This window comes from Cryptomeria japonica, chromosome 7 (assembly GCF_030272615.1).
Source record: "Cryptomeria japonica chromosome 7, Sugi_1.0, whole genome shotgun sequence".
NCBI classification, from domain to species: domain Eukaryota; kingdom Viridiplantae; phylum Streptophyta; class Pinopsida; order Cupressales; family Cupressaceae; genus Cryptomeria; species Cryptomeria japonica.
This window is the reverse complement of record NC_081411.1, coordinates 738,990,990-739,009,222: the sequence shown is the minus strand read 5'-3', so window position 1 is coordinate 739,009,222 and position 18,233 is coordinate 738,990,990. Positions and strand designations below refer to the sequence as shown.

General features: G+C 34.7%; 1 protein-coding gene across 1 annotated transcript in view; it reads left to right on the top strand.

Moving 5' to 3' along the window:
• The first annotated feature begins 7,855 nt into the window (after window positions 1-7,855).
• The window catches only part of LOC131071930 (uncharacterized), a 42,114-nt gene continuing 31,736 nt past the window's right edge, over window positions 7,856-18,233 (top strand). Inside the window, exons 1-2 of the mRNA XM_058007904.2 lie at window positions 7,856-7,878; window positions 8,132-8,202. The gene's annotated coding sequence lies outside the window, so the exon portion shown is untranslated. The remainder of the gene's footprint in view (window positions 7,879-8,131; window positions 8,203-18,233) is intronic.

Genomic DNA, 18,233 nt, shown 5'->3' with positions numbered 1-18,233 from the left:
CTAGCTTTTGCTTTGTGGGATGATTACTTACCAGATACTGCAGATTTGTTTGATATATCACACACTCTAGACATTGGGGGCATGATTGAGGATGTTGTATTCCTCTTTGATAATAGTTTGAGCATTCTTACCATCCCATCTTCAGTACCTTCATATGTTGTTCATTTGGTGTCTTCATAGTTGTTTGATCTTGCTTCAGTTAATTTAGCATCTTTTGATTCAAACAAGTGGATAGTTAAGCAATCTTTTGTGGCACACATCATAATACTATTTTTTCCATCTTCTTTCATAGAGTTCCTTATGCCTTGGCTATTGGATTTATTTCTTCCCAAGGGGAGGAAAATGGTTTTCCGCTCTTGGATCTTCATCATCATTCATCCTTGGGTCTTCGTCTTCAACATTGGAGCTTCTCTTATGGGGGGATACATTATCTCTTCCTTTCTCCTATGGGGAGTTTTTTATTTTAATTTTGTGATTGATTTGGTACTCAAGGGGACATTTGGACTCCTTTGTGCTTAGTCACTTGTATTATTTAAAATATTTTTCTTTTTTAGAAAGGAGTTTTCTCCCATTGGGTTTCCCTCCTTTTCTCTATCTGTGAGAGTCGCATTGGTTTGTACATGGGCACCTAAGTTGTTGGGACCCATTCATGCTTGCATTTTGCATCATCTTTAGCTTTAGGCTACTCCTTGAGTTAATCTTAAGTGGGGATGTTGGAGTAATTAGGACACTTTATCTAATTATTTAATTAGTTAGATCCTTTAATTAATTTATTCAATTAAGCTAAAATTAGGTACTTTTTTGCTTTTATTTAATTAGACTAATAATAGCTTAAGTTGTCTCATTCATTGTGTTTGTGTCACTCGACACTAACTAAGTTAATCGTTCTTTAGATTTTTGCATATAGGGTTTCATTCATTCATTGTAATCATATCTTTGTGCAATCAATACAAAATTATCAAGTTGTATTGAGCATATTATTCTTGCTTGATCTTTCTTTGTGACAGGTGGTGTGCTTGCAACTAATTATTGGAATTATAACATTGAATCATCAACTTCTGCACCCCTTGCCTTGAATTCTTAGATAAAAGCTTAATGTTGCTTGATTGATGTTATCACGTGCCTTCATCATATGGGAGCATATAAAACTTGATCATGATTGCTAGAACTTGAATGCCTAAATCCTTGATTGTAGAATTACGTTCAATTGCCTTGATTATGCTTGATTGAATGCTTAATTAGAAGATAAATCATGTAGGTTAGAATTCAAATGAGAGAGGGATTTGCATTTACATGTAATTTACAACTTTGTCAAATTTAATCTTTGGTTAAGGTCAACATTGAGGAGCACTCCCCTATTACATGCAAAGTTGATAGTTGTAGATTCAAATTTGGGGCCAAACTATCTGGATAGGGGTGTTGGGTTCCCTTGTCAACTAAGATAGGGGCATTGAGAACCCTAGTACCAACAGTCCATGCCAAAAAAAAAATTGTTGAGTAGGGGATTTCACCAAGCTTCCAAAAATGGTCCTAAAACTAAGCACAATTAGACATGAATCAACAACATTACGCACAACCACCAAAGTGTATTAAATGTATTGATGATAAGTATGATTGGTTGTCATTGATGTCAACATAATGGTTGTCATTGGTGTCAACATGTGTTCTTGGTGTTGTTGATCTTGAAGATGTGTCCCTAAAACCTTTGGTGCTCCAGAAGATGTGTTTTAGTATAGATTAATTGAATTGATGGTCATCCGGATATTTTTGTTTATCAGATATGGTGTTGATTGATTGTATTCGTGTATATCTTGGTTTCATTCTTATTTTTGTTGTATTGGGCAATATTTTTTGGGTCCGGATTAAGTTTTAGAATTCAATGATGTGTAGCGGCAATGGTGCAGTGTGTGAGTCATGATTTGGGTCCGAAATTTGAAATGAATGTAATGTGTTGATCTGACCGATGATGTGTGTTGTGGTATGGTCTACTTCTCATTCTTTCCCACCACTGAAATGTTTAGTGTTGACCTATTTTTAGATCTCTTTCTTGGTTAACTTGGAAGATTATGATATATATATATATAGATAGACACAGAGAGAGAGAGAGAGAGAGAGAGAGAGAGAGAGAGAGAGAGAGAGAGAGAGAGAGAGAGAGAGTTGATTGTGTTAGCATGAAAAAGAGCAACATTGTTATTGAAGATATGCGAGATTGTGAAGGAAGGATTTGATTATTGATGTTGTGTGAAGTGTGTTGGTGTTGAGGCATCAGATGTAGTTCATTTTTGTAGTGTGTATTATCGTGGTGGATTACCTTTCTTTCTTTGGCAGTGAGCCTTTTTCTAGGCAGTGAGCCCTCCTGCAGTGAGAATTTTGGTAGTGAGCCACCCTTTGTAAAAATCACCTTAACCAGTGTTTTATCTTGAGAATTAACATTCTTTGTGGATTTTCCCTTCTCGGGTTTTCTATGTGACATTTGGTGTTCATTGTGTGATGTGTTGTGTGTATGTGTTCTTCATATTATATCCACTTTAATTAATTATGTTGGTTATTCTAGATATGTGAAAGAATTGAAGAAATTATTTAAGTTGTCAACTGATTCTCCCCCACTCTCAGTTGCCCGGACATTCAACACAAAGTGGTCCAAAATGATTGTGAAATTTTAAAGGTATACAATTTACTATACTACAATTCATAAAGTGAGTTTAACTAGGATATCATATTGAGGTGTCGCCTTTCTTAAAAGGTGGTGTCCTCCTCTTTAAAGGCTAGAGCTTTTTCTATTTTCAGACTACTTGGTGGTCACATCCTATTGGTTGGATTTACCACCTCCATCCTATCCTTAGTTCTACATAGACTCACTACCTAGCTTTTATTTGACATTATTTTGCATACATCATGACACTAATGCATAGGTTGTAACTTATGCTCTTTTAATCATGTAGTCATTCTTCTACAACGTCACAAGTTGAGCTCCTAATGCAATCTTATCCTCTTGACATTTATTCACCTCTTAGAATCACGAGTCTATAATTTCTTTGTTTCATTTATATTTTTATAGCTTTTCTCTCTCATAGAAAGAAATGTTAGTATAACTATTCCATTGTCCATTATACAATTTTTGACTATTCTATTATGTTGTACATGTGTCATGATAGATGGTTGTAAGTGATTCATGAGTATGTGGAAAACTAGATTTGATCAAGCAAAAATTTTGTAATCTCCAAGTTCATTGTATATCACTGTAGTAATTTTGTGACTTTGGAAGTAACCTATGTGAAATCTAGATCTAACCTGAGCATACAAATAAAAAAATTACTACATGGATAAGATCTTTTTTTCTATTGATTAATGAATCTCTTTTTTGTTTCGCTTTTTACTGGAGCTACGAACCAGTGGACTCACACTAGGGAACCCATCCCCGTAGTTACATCAACTTTATAAAGAATTTTAACACCTCCTTCATATGTCTCGGGTTATTCTTGGTCTTGATTTCTCCTTATCCATCCTTGTTTTCTCGTGCCACCCTTATCTCTCCATTTCTCCTTATCTCTCCATCATACCGAGCATGACCCCTTATCACTTTGTTAATCTCCTTCGTCTTTATATATCCACGCGATCTCTTCTTCTCCATTTGTTGCCCCTTTTTTCTCCACTTCACCTTCGTCTGCTAGCACCGAGCACCATTCCGTCAAACGTCTCCACCTATTACTCGTTGTTGAATCTCTGACACACTGTCAGACCTGGAGCCACGTCTGTTGCACCAAGATGCATTAACACCTCGAAGTCAACCTTGGGGGAGTCGCTAGCGCTATGCCCATCACACTCCTCAAACATTGGACTACCTTATCAATAGGGCCCGTGACCACCGTCACGGTGCGGGGTCAACCCCACATGGATAGGATCTTCGTTAAACTTAGATACTTGCTTTATAGTTTGCATATAGATGACTAATACTAAATTCTGTTTGATTGGTAGTGTTTACTAACACCTTTTGAGGAGCTTGCAAGAAATTGGTATTCCCTATTTGATTAAATTCGTAAGATATTAATGTTATCACTAAATTTTGCACCTTAGTTGAGCTCTCAATTCAACAACCTAGTGAAACATGGGATCATTTTCAAGTTGTGGGCTACCTATCATGAAAAATGAACCTCTAGGGAAGGTTGTTTCCTTTTATACCTCACATAATTTAACTCACCTAATAAGTTTTATGAGGAAAAGAAAAAGACACAACTTAAACTGAGACATAGAACTACTAAGGTGATGCACTAAAATGATATTTGGACCCGCACTACTATTGTTTTCACAAACACTATTCAACAATCAACTTTTGCTTGCACAACTGAAGTATTTTACCTACCATGCATCATTATTTCATAGGGAGGCCCTAAATTTTAGAGTTTTTAGAAGGAAAACCAACTTTTTATCATATATAGTACCTTGGTTAAATGAGAACACAACCTACAACCTACATTATATAAGTATTTTCCGCTTGTAAATATTTAAAATATGAGACATATAATAGAGGATTTTCATTCAAATCTTAGAAAAATATATCAAATCGAATCTATTTTCATACATCAAGCAATAGATAAAGAAGGAAAAATACAGATTTTATTGATATATAAGGTGCAACAAAATAATACACATTAGATGATGTTTTGATATTTCTAGAAAAATGAAGTGTTACAACATTGTTGCAGTCTTCAAGACTGGTATTTTGAGTCACAACAGAATATTCTTTGCTCAAAAGAACTTTGAAAGGTTACAATGCTTTCAAAAATTTGCAAGAACTAACTAAAAAAAACCTTAGGCATCCCTTTTTAGGCTAAATACTGCTTCCTAAATGTTTGCATGTTCATGTTCAATAAAGAGAGGCAAGACATTTTCATTACCTAGTTGATTTGATCAACACCAAATTTGGGTACCCAACTGCTTTCTCAATGATGGTTGTTGGTTTAGGAATTGATTGTTTTAACCTTTCTTGGTTGTAGGTGTCCTTAGATGCTTGGAAATGGTGTTCAACTATTGCCAAATACCTCCTAGATGCTTGGGTGATGTTGGAACTAAGTCAAAATCTCTCCAAACTGCCTTACATTTGTGCTCCATCTTAGCTAACTACTCAAATAACTCTCAAAATAATAGGACATATGAATCTTTTCATGACTTTGTTCAATTGAAACTCACTTAAAGATGCTCCCACTGTAGGATAAAATTGAAAATGGTCATTAAAGATGTTCTCGATTTCCCCAAACTGAGTCATAAAGGCTTCAAACTATTGTCCACATGTGCCTCCATCCTTGTGTTGTCTTTAAATACAGGTTGAAGACACCTCAAAGTCATCATAAATTCTCTTTACTAAGTGTTATTCTTACTTTCATGGAATGTTACACTTTTATTTTCTCATAGTAGATTATCATTCTCCCTTAGTACTTTGCTTACATGTCTTTAGGTGTATGATCATGCATTTGGATGTCCAATAAGTTGTCTTTCATTTGATTGTTTCCTTTAAAAGAACTGCCAATGTTCTTCTTCATTTATGCCTTCTTTATCTTCACATGACAATATTTATGACTATCAAATTGGCCCTTAAGCTCTTGTCTTCTATTGTGACTATTTGTGAGTGAAGATTGAGACCTCGCATGCAAACATTGTGCATGAATAAGAAAAACAAGGGCTTAACATCCATGCAAAGATAGCAATAAATATGCTTTCTTAACCTTTACAATATTTTCCAAGCTCAATTCTCTATCTTCTTTCTTCATGGTGAGTATTTTCCGTTATCTTTGACTATCATGCTTTATTAGAAACAGCTTTTTATCTATCCTAAGTTGTATGGTGTTAACATTATTGTTCTTTGTCTTCATGACTGAGATAAACTGCTATGTTATATTTATTCATACTTATGGCTCGTGTCGTTGTCTATGAGCTGTCACTACATAATATTGACGCTCTTTCACAACATGGTTGTATACTATGAAGTATCCCATGGGTTGCTCTTGCATGTCATGTCATTTTTTTCTAGATCTTCTTGTCATTGATACATGTCATCTCAAACTCTTCACCCAATTTGATTTAGCACATGATATTTTTCTACTTTCGACTTCATCACTGCCTTCCTATTGAATTGGTTGCTATTAACTTCTCTTTAAGAATATTATGACCTTGTGTTAGCCTTATAGGGATGAATTTATAAGTTGTTTATATATTTTTCTTGCTCTTTATGCAATAATCCATATTTGACACTAACCCAACACTATTAAAACACATCAAGACTTGGTAGTAAAGTCTATAATGTGCATTTAAATGGAAGGTTTAAAAGATGAGTTCTCTTATCTCCCATAACCTTCTCTTGTCTTTCATGAAGTCTTAGGTTCTATTAGAGATTTAATGTTTTCTTAATACCCTATATGGTTATACAAATTGGTTATATTTTTCATCCGCTTGATAGCTTCAAAAAGATCTTTGTATGATTGATAGATCCACAAGTGAAAAGTGCATACCACTTGGAGCCTACATCTTAGGAAACTTTGAACACATGATGAATGGTGTGAAAGAGTCCTTGGAACTTCTCCAACCTCCATGCATCAAGCTAAGCTACATGCCTAAAATTCTTTCAAACCCTTGCAACGTGTGCAACACTCTTTTATTTCCTTTCAATGTGGCTAAAACTAGAAAATAAAGTTGTTGCTTCCATAACAAAACAAAGACTTCTTTAAAGCAAAATGACATAAACCCTAAAGTCCCCCATTTTTCATCCATAGTTCAAACAAAATTACTAATGTAAAAGGACTTTAAATAATATTTACTCTTTTCCACTTTTGCCTTCTATCTTGGCACCTAAAACCATTTTGACTTGGTGCAAGAGATGACTTCTAATTTGCCAAAAAAACATATGGCCAAAATTATTTTAATAATCTTTCCCCATATACTTTCCTAGTAAAACATTTGGACCAAAGGAATAAATTTGGACTACAATTGATTTAATGGATTTTGGAAAAGATAAAAATAATAAGTCATGCAAAGAATGCCCTAGACTTTGATGCAAATATATAATGGAAAAAAGAATGCTTTGATAATGCGAACAAATACTCAAATGTATTCTGGATCTTTAGGTGATTACTCCCTTTTGAAATGGACTAGGTTTAACTCTTAAATACAAATTCAAAAGTAGTAAATGAAATTTTTATGCTTTGAGTCAATGCATCAAGTTGTTGGAATAGTTGGTTGACATCAAATTTGAATTTGAAATTTAAAAATTTAGATTTAATTGAAAAAACACAAAATTAACTTAAATTGATAATACAAATTATAGATTTAAATTTAATTTAAAAAAGATAAATTGAAAATTGAAACAAATCCTGAAGATAGACAAAGACCATATAAAAATAAGATTATATAACAGTTCTTATAAGAATTGGCTTGTACATTATTGCATTATAAAATTTGAAAACAATGAAATTAAAGTAAATCGAAAGGAATGGGACTAACCTGACTGCTACAAACACCCTAAAAATAAAAGATGCAGCTAGTTCTGAGCACAATCAACGTTTTTGGAACCAAGATTAGCTAATCAAAATTGCTAGAGAGGAAAAGTGCAAAGGAATGACCGGCGTATGGTCTTTTCGTTATAATTGTGTATTTGATTATTTATGAACCTTTAATTGTTCGTTAAACATCAATCAACGCATCTATAAATTGGAGGGAACCGTTAGAGAGCCTGTACAAGCCCATTTTCAAAATGGCGCACTACATGCAAAATTAAAATCGCATAGATCGCAAAGAAAATCCTACTCGTCCAAGCCTTTAAGCCAGGATTTACCATAATTTGAGGAACAATTGTATAAATTTTTAACCAGATTCACATCGAATTTTCAGGTAAAAAAAATGCTCAGTCAGGGAATGCATTTTTCCTTAAGTTTATATGAACAAACACATAGTACATAACAATTTGCAAAGAATTCGCAATTCTCTTCACTATTTACTGATTTTCTAGGTTAAATTTTCGCACATGAAGGAGCTTCGTAAGCTTTTACTATTTTTTAAAGAATTTACAACTTTCTGGCACCCTGTGCGTATTTACCAAGCTAGATTTGTGTAGATAATTGCATATTCTTATTCTTTTCTTCAGGGATTTTGAGCTCGCGACCGCACCAATTGGACGTCCAATTTCAAATATTGTCACGCGATTTAGCTTTGCAAGTATTGTTTCGTCATTTTTATATTGTGTATTTGATAATTTTCTTCTGCATTTTCGATTTGTAGGTTTTACAATTGATCTTTTAGCCATTTGAATTGGTACAGTGAGGTCTTAGCTCCTTACCGTGATATCTTCAAAATGTTAGGCTTGCTTTTTCGCAGCCATGATTATCTTTATTCTTTGTTTACCTGTAGTTTCATATGGAAAAATAGCAGCTGGATAGACAATATCATGACTAATAGACAAGGTCTTAGCTCCTTACCGTGATATCTTCAAATTGTTAGGCTTGCTTTTTCGCAGACATGATTATCTTTATTCTTTGCTTACTTGTAGTTTCGTATGGAAAAATAGCAGCTGGATAGACAATTTCATGACTAATAGACAAGGTCTTGGCTCCTTACCGTGATATCTTCAAAATGTTAGGCTTGCTTTTTCGCAGACATGATTATCTTTATTCTTTGTTTACCTGTAGTTTCATATGGAAAAATAGCAGGTGGATAGACAATTTCATGACTAATAGACATACTTTCGAACGTGTATATACAAATACTTCGAAATAAAATTTGTATTAGCAATTTTTGACAATCACGTTTGCAATATTTTAAGGATTATCATGTGTATAATTTTGGTTAATTTCTATGGTAGGATCAGTCCTACAGGTCTATCATAATATATTTGTAAGTAATTTTTAACTCTGTCACGGTACGAACCGAACCTAAATTTGGGTGTAGAATGTCTATGATGATATATTTGTAGGTCATCTTCTGTTTTTGGTGAGGCATGATTTACTCTCATTGAAGGGTTGACATACACACTCGAATGAAGTAGCCAAAGTCTGTTGCGATTTAAGCTTCCTTACGGTTGTCATCTAGTTTCACTAAAGATTAATTGATAAAAGGAATTATGTCACTCCCAATCAAGTGTAAAAGCTAAAATTCTCAAAGACTCAATTTATAGATAGTTACAAGGCTTGTATTTAAGAGAAAAGTGTAGAAATTTATTATGTATAGCAAATGCCATAACTTAATTGACCTACTTGCAATAGGTGGACAAATTGAGTCTGGTCAGATATTTATATCAGGTCTATTTAGCAAGCTTACATCAATTAATGACCTGAAATTTTCAGTGCATGATATTAATGTGATGAAATTTTTGGATTTTGATTGTATCATAAATTTTACATCAATATTTTGGATTATTTTAATTTATACATCATATTCATTCTTGTCTTTGATTCTAACACATTTTGATAATGGATCATAGAATATGATCCAAAACGTTGATATAAAAATGATCATATAGTCAATATCCATAAATCTCATCACATTAGATTTACATCAGCTGTCTCTATTTGGTCAACTTGTCTAGATATTTATCTGACCCAATCATACATGCTATAATAGTCAACTTGTTTTTATTTATCTGATCCAACCATACATGCCATTGCTCCCAATAATTTTGGTAAGCTCACTAACTGTGATCAAGTGAAATGAAATTAAAGCAGTCATATGTATTCATTTTCTTGTGTATTAGTTTTCTATAATAATTAATCTTAGTTGCAATTTTTTAATGATAATTACGATAATTATCAATTTTACTCATATATCTACTGCAAGTTGAATAAAGGATCTGAAGTCTTTCTGATGTGAACTCATAATTGATTGATTTTTTTTCCTTGAGAAAAGATACACAGTTAAAGTTCATTAAAACGACATTTGTTATTGTTTTATATTTTTAGTTGAGTTCCATCTCTAATTTATTTCCACAAAGTTTATTGTTATTGCACCATTTTCAATGATCTAGTAGTTGTATTGATAGACTGCCTTTGGAAACGAGCCATCAATAACCACTCATTCTAACGGTGATTTTTCATGTCAAAATAAAAATAATTCACTAATTGATCCTGTCCCTGGTTATATTCCTTATCTACACGTAGCTTGATACATTCCATTCTTGTTTCTATAGGACTTGCATCACATTATACATGGATTCCAGTCATCTTATTGGATTTATTAATTAATTGGGATGATTTTGTAGTTCATTTTCAATGTATATCAGTGCAATACCTTTCTCAAAATTAGAGAGAAACAATTAAATTTATTCCTGTTGGAGTGCTTGACACCGAGTTTCTTCCTTTTGCAGCTTCTCAGAAGTCCAATGCTTTTTTTTATTCACCTAGATATTTTTGATCATGTCACATTCCAAAGAAGAAACTTCTAAAAAGAATGATCTAGTGCAAGCAAAGAAGATTTTTGGTATGGTCACTTGAATTTAAAGTGTATGATCTGGTTGATTTTCAAGTTTTACTTAGAATAGTAACATAAAAAGAAGAAAATAAACATTTTAAAGGTTATGCACCATATACTGTTTATTATATGGTGCATTTGATTCCAAATTCTTGGGCATTATCTCTCTCTCCAGAGGTTTTTGAATTGCTTGATTGTGAAATTCCTTCTAGGTGTTATCAGAATCGTGAATTATGCATGGGGAATATTTAGATTGTAAGGAATTGGATTTGCATACTATCATTTTCTCTATTTTTGTTTCTTTTTTTTGTGATGTGGTTATTTAATATTCATGCCTTCAACTTTATCCTATAGTATGACAATATCTTGTTGAATTGCATTACAAAGTACCTAGATTTGTCAGCAAGTCCTTTTTTATGCTTATGCATAGGTTGGTTGCATCTTTCCTTTGCTTGACCCAATTCTTCAACAGTACAGTTTCTAAATCGGGAAAATTTCTTCAATGTTTCTATAATCTACTTCATGATGGGACTAAGGTTGTTTTTTAAATGTCTGTTCTACTTCTCATCCTTTTGCTTGCCAGTTTACTTCAAGGAGTAAGCTTTGCTATTGTGGCTCATTCAAAGTGGATCTATATCTTGGAGTTGTTTTCTTAGAAAATCTTTCAACTTGGCTCTTCCACAATTATTTCGAGATTCCTGCAAAATGATTGAAATTTCCACTTTGATACCTCTGCTAGGAGGAAGGAAACTTGCTTTGATACCTTACCTAAATTCCCTTGGGAATTTTATTTGCAAAACACTAGATTTCTGGAGCTTGGATTTATTAGACAGAAGCAATTAGTTACAACAATTCTAGCATAAAAATAACTCTAGCATTCAAGTGAAACAATATACATCAAAACATACATAAACAGAAAAAAATCTAAATAAAAGTGAGGGATCATTAATACGTGAGGGATCTGGAGTTGTATTTGAGAAGAAACATATTCCTTTCCTTACCAATTCATATGAAAGAAGGTAGCAATTTCTATAAAGGGATGTACCTCACACTCTTATAAATACAAAAGATGCAGTAGCCTTTGAGAAGAGCCGTGAAGCTACTACATCATTCCTTGGCTCTCTCTGCTTTGGCACAATGGTCTAGATTTTGCATTTGGATTACATTTCCTCCATAGCTATTTTAAAACTTTTAGTAGGAAATGAAAAATTTAAAAAAGAAGTGAAATGATTTAATCGATAATTTGAAAAGTTATGCGACAAGAATCTGGCATGAAACTTAAAATAAGATAAATTTTAGTTTTCAGATGTTTTAGGAGTTTTGATACCTAGGGCTCTTCGGAGCATTTTGCAGAAATTATGACGTCAAAATGTGAAGATGATAGAGGAAATTCTATTTTTTTTTATTATCTTATTGTCTTAGTATTGGTGCATTGGTAAGAAATCATGACATCGAATAGGTACTCATATAAAAAAGGAAGGTCCCATCTTGAGGTGAGAGTTTCGAAAGTGCCACTTGAATCATAGCCAAATTAGTTACCAAAGATAGTCCAAATATATACAACTTGTTTCATAACAACTTATGTTCTAGACAGATGGGCATAGTAGTAGTCACTATAGTTGGTAGGGAGGAGAAGTTGGTAATGTTGTATTTGTTGCTGCAAATCATTGACAACTCTACTTAGACATTCAGTTGCAAATCATTGACAACTCTACTTAGACATTCAGTTTCAATATCTATTGACACAATTTTCATGTTATTTTTTATTCAAATTCACATTGAGTTCCACATGTATTGGGCAAGGAGATCCTCTAGTATTGGGCAATGATAATCCTTTAGCGTAATTGGCCTTTCTTTGAGGTTGAGGAAGTCGTGACCTTAGGGGGTTCTTTTGTGTCTTAGAAAGATTAAGGAAAAAACATATGTTTGTAATGTCCCCTAATTAGTTATACTTTACATTAGCCTAAATTTGCCCAAATCTAAAATAGGTAATTAATTTTTTTGGGAGTACCTCTATATACTGTTCTCTTGCAACACAAAATTAGAGAACATATATGAAGTAATACTTATAAACTGAAACATATGCTAATGAATTAGATTGAGTGATATAAACTTTTAATGTATTAACTACCATTAGTATCTTATTTTTTAGATAAAATCAGATTGTAGGTTAGTTGCCATTCTTTATTATCCAATTTCTTAGTGCACTAGGGTAGGCTGGTTGGATAGGGTGTCCAAGAGGCCCTCCACCCTAGGACCAAGAGTAGGTGCTACATCCCTCTTGGCTCCATGTGGTAGGTGTTAAGCATTCATCATGGATTGGTGTGCCCAGTGAGGTGTGTTATCACCGTTCTCCCTTATCTCAACCACCTCGTCTCTTAAGCCCAAGAGAAGATGCTACATCCCCCTTGGCTCCATGTGGCAAGGGTTAGGCATCCACTATGGAGTGGCGTATTTGAGAGAGGGTCCCTCATATGTAATGAACCATTTATGTTATTCCAATTATATTCATTATTTAATTCTATTATGATAATCGTAGTTGTCACAAATCCCATTACATTATATTGTCATTAATGCTTCCTATTAGTATTAATTTGTATTAATCATTATCTGCCATTATTCCCTTACAATATGATAACAAATCGTGCAAACTGAATTTGATTGCCTCATTCATCCTTAGGTTCATTGACAGAGATGAAAATATATATTGTGTTAAAACAGTGATATTATGTGAAATTGTCTTTAAATTGCTTCTTCATTTTTATGTTATTATTGCCATCAATTTAATTAACATTACATTCGGCAGTTCAGATTCAGTGATATACAAATATGATTATGATATGGAAGATGTTTTATCATATTATAATATTAGATCAGAAAGTACCAAATATGTATCTGTCATTGCTTGCTCCTGTTTCCTATCCCTGCTGGCAGCCTTGATAATCTCCTCTATTGTTATTGTTTAGTCGTGTCAATCATCACTGGTTGTTTGTTTAAGGATCCTATCACTAATTTAACTAATCATTCTTCGATCTGACTGTTCTTAGTTGCAATCATCATCGGTTGCTCATAATAAAACGTGAATATATTCAAATTTCCTCTAACCAGAATATTGGGGGGGAGGGGGATATGACAGTACAAACATTATAAGATTAAGGATTAAACATACATATTAAGCACATTCCTATGCATACCACCAAGAACAAAGATGTTACTGCCTGCTGATCTGAACTGATTGATGGTGCTGTTACTGGATGATTTGATTCCTTTCCTTTATATCTCTCAATGCGAGGGAGAGGTCACACCTCTTCATCATGTATGCCCTTTGGCAAGAGACACACTCTTTCACCATTAGCACTCTTTGAAAGAGTGCAACTCTTCATTATTTCCGCCCTTTGAAAGGGACAAAACCTTTCACAATCAGATCTGCACTTTTTATTTAAGTCAGTTCTGCACTTCTGATTCCCCAAATTATCCCCTCTCAAATGAGGTTCTCTTCCCCCTTTTACACCTCATATTTGGGAGAGTCACAACTTATCATTTCATGCCTTTTGTCCATTCATTAACTTAATTAAATTTTTTATTTAATTATATTCTTTTATATTTTCATTTTAATTTTATTTTTGTTCTTTTAAATTTTAATTTTATTATTAATATTTACCATTAAATTCTATTTCAAAGTGGGGACATTACAATGTTGATGTCCGTGAATGACCAAAAAGTACAGTAAAGGGACTAGAATGTACAATTGATATATTGGCAAAAGACTAGTGCAAAAGAAGCCCTAGACAAAGTAGAAAACAAACAAGATGAGCTGGAAAAGAAAATATGCACAAGGGGTTAACCTAAAAAGATTTTAGGAAAGGTGTTTGGCATTGGTTGCTGGATGCCTAACACATAGATCTCTTCGACCTCTACAATTTAAAATGGGTTCTCAAATAGCCTTTCAGATACAAACTTATGGCTTCTATATGTTGGGCCTCCCACATTGAAAATGTAAAATATCTATACCACATAAAATTGCTTTAAGAGAGAGTTACAATAGTTGACCACCATATGACACATGTTATGATACATCATAAGGCATCATTTAATAGAAACAATAGAACCAAAATGAAGCATCCAAGTTAGTGGATTATGATAAACGTATGGTAGTGTTGTGACCATTTCACACATCGCCCCATTAAAATGGGGACCCCCTCTTTTTTTTGCTTTTGTTTTGCCTGTTCTTCTCTCTGCTTTTAGGGTTTTGACTAAGTTACCGGTTCCGGTTCGGATTCGGGTTCGGATTCGGGTACGGGTTCGCGGATTCGGCAAAAAAAATAAATTTTTGGGTACGGGTACGGGTTCGTCCGTACATATATATATATATTTTAATTTTTTTTAATATATATATATATATGTTCAAACTTCAAACATCAAAATTATATATGTTCACAGTTCAAACATACAAATATGAAACATCAAACATACAATGTAACTTTCCCATACAATGATACATAGATGATAACAGATAAATCATAAATCAATAAATCATAAATCCATAAATCATTAAAAATATTGTTTTTTTATTGTTTTTAAATGCTTGCTAACCCATGGGCCCCGTTTTTGGGAACCCACGGGCTTGGGTTCACCCGGGTCCTCCTGGGTTCGCCCTGGGTCCCACCCGGGTCCTGCCCAGGCGGCTGGTTCCCTGTGGGTCCTGCATGGCAGGACCCACAGGGAACCCAGCCGCCTGGGCAGGACCCAGGTGGGACCCAGAGCGAACCGAACCAGGACCAGGACCGGGCACGGACCAGGACCAGGACCCAGCCAAAATAGGGGAGAACCGGTATCTGAGGGTTTTGATTAAGTGAGTGAGTTGTTTGGACTAGGGTTAAGCCTTAGGGGTTTCTTTTGGATATTTTCAAGCCAAGTCCAGTCAAATTTTGAAGGTTTAAGCATCCTCCCGAAGATTGCAAATTTTGAAATAGGACGAGCCTGTCAGAAAGTCAGGTATGTCTCAGGATGGGTCCAGTCAGGATTTTTTTGAGGGCAAATTCAAATTTTGTCTAAGTTTTAGCATTTTAATGATGGAATTGTGCATTTTTGTCTGGGTAAATTTTGACCAAATTTTGAAGGCTTGATAACTGGTTCCCGGCCTTGGAGATGACCTAATTATGCCTTGTGAAGTGATTGAAAACCTAAATTTTGGATATTTTGGCTTATAAAGGAAAAATCGCTCCTGTCCCTCTCCCAGGGACCAAGGCGAAAATGATATTTGGTGCATCTTGGTTACTGACTTGTTTTCATTGTTTTGTGCAGGGTCTCCAGGGGAGGTAATTGGACGTAAATGGAAGATTTTGAAGATTTTGAAGACTCGAAAATGATAAATTTTGAAGGTTTGAGGTGAATTCGCTCCTGTCCTCTACTGAAGGACCAAGGCGAAATGGTTTACTTAGGTCATTCTTGGCCTTGATTGGTCAAATTGAAGCGCCAAGGATACAATGATGGATGAAATCAACATGATAGAACACCCAGACTTAGTCGCTAGCAATGAAAGGTTGAACTTTTTGTCTAGCAAGATGAATTTGCTCCTGTCCCTCTCCCAGGGACCAGAGCGATTTTCTTTGTACACACCTTCTTGGACCCTTTTTGGACTTGGGCTCTTGTTCATGGATTATAAAAGGATGGTATCTTCCCCAACAAAGGAAATTTGAGATAAAAATTGTAATGATTTGGCCTTGAGGACAAAAATCGCTCCTGTCCCTCACTAAAGGACCGGAGCTTGAATTCCAAATTTACATTATCCTTGCAAGATTTAAGTGATTTCGCGATTTGAAGAGGACAAGGGAAGTATGTTTTGCCCGTTGAATATAACTTGAATGGGCCACAATGGAGAAAATCAACCTAAGTAACTAAAGCGCTCTTGTCCCTCACCAAGGGACCAGAGCGATTTTCAAAGGATGCTCCTGTCCCTCTCCAAGGGACCAGAGCGATTTTTTCACAAGACAAACTTCTGGCAAAGGAAAAGCGAGTTTCAAGTTTGAGATGAATGAAGGAAGGCGTAATCAATCCATTGAAGATAATTTTGAAAGTTAGCAAAACACAAGTGAGCTCATAATGGCCAAGGCGCTCTTGTCCCTCTCCAAGGGACCAGGGCGAAAAACACATTATCAAGTTTTCCTCCCCAAATTTGGACGAATCCAGATCAAGACATAAGATTGGGGTGATATTTAAAGTGCTTCAAGGAAGAATGAAGTTGCAAAGACCACGAAATTTGATGAAAATTGGCTAGGGCGCTCCTATCCCTCACCAAGGGACCAGAGCGAAATCTTCAAATTCGCCTAAAAGCCTAACATTTTGGAATGCTACTTTCGTTTCAAAAACTCAAGATGGAATAAGGAATGATTGTTTTATGCCTTGAAGGTAATTGGATATTGATATGGTGCAATAAACTAAAATCGCTCCTGTCCTTCACTGGAGGACCAGGGCGATTTCTATAAAATCAACAATCTTCCTCCAAAGCCATGCCAAGACAAGGTGATACAAGATGGGAAATGCCTTTCAAAGGATGATGAACAAGGAATCGACCCCAAAAATCAACAATCCTAGGCTCAAATACAAAAATTGCTCCTGTCCTTCACTGGAGGACCAGGGCGAAAATCCTTGGAAGAGCTCATTTTGTCTTGAGAAAACGAGTTGAAAATGCACTAAAGGGACAATAAGGATCATTGCTTACCCCACCACAGGAATTGGCGATTTGGAAGACAAGGACCAAGGACAAAAGGTAAGATCGCTCCTGTCCCTCACCAAGGGACCAGGGCGAAAGTGCTTTAAGGCACACTCCTTCCAAAGAAGGAATGAATCAAACTCAAGGTTCCCAATAAAAATGCTATTTTGGACGTCCAGGAAGAGACTTTGAACGTGAAAAGCAAGAAATACAAGGCCAAAATGCTAAGGCGCTCATGTCCCTCTCCTAGGGACCAAAGCGAGGTTCTTAACAAAGTGATATTTTTACCATGCCTAGGCGCCAATGTCCTCTAAAACACATTAAATGCTAATTTCGTTAAAACTCCAAAATATTCTAAAATCAAATTGACATTTAATAAAAGCGCATAGCATTTAATAATTAATTTTATGCCTTTAAAAAATCAAAATTTTTAATTATAAAGGCATTTAAAATTAATTTTTTATTAAATTAAATTAAAAAATGGAGCGCTTTGGGATATTATTTTAATATTTTAATTAAGTCGGCCTTCTCCTTTTATTAATTTTTATTTATTTTTGGCCTATTTTCCAAGTCGGCCTATGGGAAATTGCAATGGTGAGCGCTTATATAAGAGAGGTATTTTGAGCGATGTTAATCCACCATTCAATCATTTATTCAAGTGCAATTTGGAGAAGAAAGGAGGAGTGCGAAGTTTGATTTAAGAGGAGCGAACTTTGTTGGAGGCTAGAGGTGGAGCGAATTTTCCTCAAGGCGTTGAAGACTAAAGGTGGTGGAGTTGAGGCTTGTGAGGATAAAAGGGAGGCACATTTTGCTAGAAGACTTCGATCTACCTTTTTTCCTAAGCAAATTTCCTTATTTTCCATCGTTTTTTTTAGAGTTAGTTCTCAAGAAGAGGTATGGCGAGATCTCCCTTGTTCAAATGTTGAAATTTTGAATTTCAAATTACGTAGTCATATTTAGGAAATGATAATTCAAAGATTTATCATGAAGTTTCCTAATTGAAATCTTTGAAACTCCTTTCTACTCTATATGTTTAAATTGCAAAATATATTACTCATTATGAAATGTTGTGTAG